Raw genomic sequence first — 4020 nt, forward strand, 5'->3', positions numbered from 1 at the left:
GCAGAAGTCTGGAAAAGAGCTACAAGTAGCAGTCTCTTGTTTCCTGTAGCTGTCAAGGTATTTGTATTTATGTTTGTGATATTTTGTAAATTTATTGGTTATGGTGTTTTTATTACTTAATATTTTAATTTAGAGTGGACAACAAAGAATTAATCGGTTAAAGACCTCCGAAGTGGCAGGCGGTCACGAGGTAACTTTTGTTAAAGTATGTGTCACCTGTCTGTAAATGTATCTATTTCTAAAGCTTTGTCTTTATTTCTGTAGTTTTTACTGCGTTTATTAAAGAGCCCGTTTGAAGGAAGCCGTGCCAGTGTTGTCACTTTGGAGCAACAAGGTCACTTGGTGGAGCTGCAGGACGAGAGGCTGATGGTACTCATCTGGCTTGGGAAGATATTTTTTCGAAGAAGCTGTTTAAGGTGCCAGGGAGAGCGGGGCCATTGCTCAGACTCTGTTCGTTGCACTTGTAGTTAGTGGTGTTTCTGATGCCTCTCCACATGTTGCATGAATTGTTGCTGCTAAAGTGGTCTTTGATGTGTTGCTTGAATCTGTGCTTTGCCTTCTGGATGTCATTTTTAAGTTCACTTCTAGCCCTGCTGTAGGCAAGTCTGTCTCCAGATCTGAATGCTACATCCTGGGCCTTCAGCAGAGACCGTACTGAGCTGTTCACCCATGGTTTCTGGTTAGGAAACACTCTGTCTTTGTGGGTAGGACAGGATGAGAGCAGAAGTGGATATGGGAAAGCATAGATGATGTGTAGCGCCCTCTTTAAATACACCGCAGTATTTAAAAAATTCCTGTAGAGCTTTTATATCACTGGTCTGGTTCTGCAGATCAGTGGCTTGTAGGCAGGAATTAGCTATACAGAGATGTGACCTGACAAACCAAAGTGGGGGGCTACAGCAGCTTTGTATGCTCCTGGGATGTTACAGTAATCTTAACCTAATGTATTATATCTCTGGTCAGAAACTTAAAGAATTTATGTGACTCGGTAAGCACAGCCATTCAATTAACATGTTTAAAGTCCCCAGAGTCCTGTGTTTTCTTACAAAACATAAATGATTGCAGAAGCTACGAATGCATCCTCCTGCTGTCATGATGCACTTTTTCCCTTGGACAGTTTCTAGAACTTTTCCACCTCTCATCCAGCTCAATTGCCTCCCGTCTCTACTCCATGCCTGATCACTGCCACCTGCCACCTCAAATCAAGTCCAACTCGTTCCACCTGCCAATCTCCCCACATAAACCCTCCTCAGACTGCTCATCCCTGTTGGATCGTCTTCTTCCCTCGTCCTTCTTCCTTCCACCTACCTTCTGCCCACGTTGTTGTCCCTCACCATCTCCTTCGCCTCATGCCTGCCTCTCTCTTTGTGCCCAGCCTGCTGCTCACTTGTCGCCCGCGGGCTCCTGCTGTAGAGCTGCCGGCCTCCCTTCGACCCCAGCGCTCGCTGCGCCCTGGAGCCTCCCTGGCTCACCTCGCCTTTCCCGGCTCTGCAGCACAGCACACACGGACCTCCTGCTCCGCCACGTCCGCCAGCTCCTGCCATAATCATCCACCTGCTCCAGTCTGGTACCATTCACTGATCTCCTTCACCACCATTAATTTCCTGCAATAAAATGCTTAAAACGAAATTCTGTTTGTGGCTGAATTCGGGTTCACCAATTCCAGTACCTGACACCTCCGCTGCCATGTTTATATTGGTTCAGCTGTGGGCTGGTTAGCTCTTGCTTTCATCACAGGAGGTATGTAATAATAATAATAATAATAATAATAATAATAATAATAATAATACATTGGACTTGTAATGCACTTTATATTTATACAAATCCCAAAGTGCTACATAGTAAAACAGTGCTAAATAAATACACATGGAGAGCATAAAATAAACAAGGACAATAAGTAAAAGAGCAAGAGTTCAATTAGAAGCTCTCCTAAAAAGGTGGGTTTTAAGGCCACGTTTAAAGGCATCCACGGTCTGTAGGGTCCTCAGGTGGTCAGGGAGACCATTCGACAGTATGGAGCTTCGTCCTTGGTGGTTTCAGCAGATACGTTGAAGTAGATCGGAGGGTGTGTGTTGAAGTCTGCGGGGTGAGAGGTTCCTTGAGGTATGGTGGGGCATCACCATGGATGCACTGGTGGGTAAGTAGGCAGACCTTATATTCAATCCTCAGTGGGACAGGAAGCCAGTGAAGCGACTTGAGGATGGGGGTGATGTGGTTATAAACACCCTCATCAGGCTCCAAGCAGTGCTGTTTTGTGTGGACTGCAGCTTCTGAAAGCATCTCCCACCCTAAACCACAGTACTGCAGCATGATTGACCCAAAGCGGCTTTGGTTTATACCCAAACGGTTGGAGCGGTACAAGATGGATTCTCATGTGTTTGTGAACACACAAATACTGTGAGAAATTCAGAATCAGAATCAGAAATACTGTAATAATCCCAGAGGGAAATTGTTTTTGTTACTCGCTCCAGATATATATATATATATATATATATATATATATATATATATATATATATATATATATATATATATATATATATATATATGTATGTATGTATGTATATATATATTTACAGACAGGCAGGAATGATTTCCTGTGGTGCATCTGGGTAAGAGGAGTCTTCTGCTGAAGGAGCTCCTCTGCTGGGCCAGTGTGTCGTAGAGAGGATGTGAGACATTGTCTAAGATGACCACCCTGTCAGACACACAGTTCTGTAGGTGTACATACTGTGGTCTGCCCGTCAGGTAATCAACAATCCAGGACACGATGGGGGCCTCCATCTGCATCGCAGTCATCTTCTCACCCAGTAGAGCCAGACGGATGGTGTTGAATTCATCTTGTAGGCAAGGTTACTTGTCAATGGAACACATAACATGATTTCCCTTGGCAACACCAGGAAATAAAGAAGCATAAGCAGTTAGCATATAGCCTGGGTTTGCATTAGCAAAAATATTGCACAGATGTACCTTTAATGTCTTTATAACTTGTGGAAAATACACTATTATGTTTTTATGATGGGTGGCATGGATCAGTATTTGTGTAAATCTAAAAGATGACCTTCTTTCTGTCCATTTAATAAAGATGATGCAGAATCATGGAAGTTCTGGAAAATAAAAATTTTGACATTCAAAGCCTTTAACTAATCACTCCATCGGCATCTTTACCCCTTTTCTCTGACTTAAAAGTGAGAGAGGAGATAATTTAAGCATCATGTCAGTTTAATGTACGGTAATCATACGTGATCTTTTCGACAGGGAGTCAGTCATGTCATTAATTTGACCGTGGGTACACCACCAGGCCCACCCTCCAAATCAGGCCCCTGCCAGAAGAGTAATTGTAGAGCCACCATGCTTCGATGCGCTCAACCTTAACAACCTCAAAAGCCATTTTCATTTTCTGACCATAAAAAAGAACATATCTTAATTCCAAAAAGGCAAATATTCTCTTCTCCTCTGCTCTCGCCTTTTCTTCCACAGTATTTGATTTCCTGCCGAAGGCAAAACACAAAAAAGCATTTTCATTTTCATTCATCAATGCTTATCAGTCATCTGAAGGCCCTTTCAGCAACAATCAACATCACAGCTTCAACCGAGAGGGACACAACAAGGAGAAACTATCAACAACCACAAGAAGCAATTTGCTTTAATGTGGATTGTTTTGGTTGCTTCTAACTGCTATTTTTGTAATCCTCTGACACACCTCCTCTAATTTTTGCTGAATTAAAGAGAAAAGAGTCAGACGATGGATTTCTGATGAAAGGATAAAAAAAAATTCATATTAACTAAACCTAGATTCACAATGTGGGATTTTTTTGTTGTTGTTTAACTGTGAAAGAAATGATTCTACCACCAAATTTCATGGTGAAGATGGTATGTTCTGGGTTGACATGCGGTAATAATCTGCCACCAAATTTTGAGTGAAGGCCTAAAATTTGGACTTTAAAAACAGACAAAAAGGAGTCTTATTTTTTTACTAGAATATCGTCTTTATTCTTGTGGACACTTTAAAAAGGAGCA

The sequence above is a fragment of the Fundulus heteroclitus genome, unplaced genomic scaffold (assembly GCF_011125445.2).
Source record: "Fundulus heteroclitus isolate FHET01 unplaced genomic scaffold, MU-UCD_Fhet_4.1 scaffold_351, whole genome shotgun sequence".
NCBI lineage: Eukaryota > Metazoa > Chordata > Actinopteri > Cyprinodontiformes > Fundulidae > Fundulus > Fundulus heteroclitus.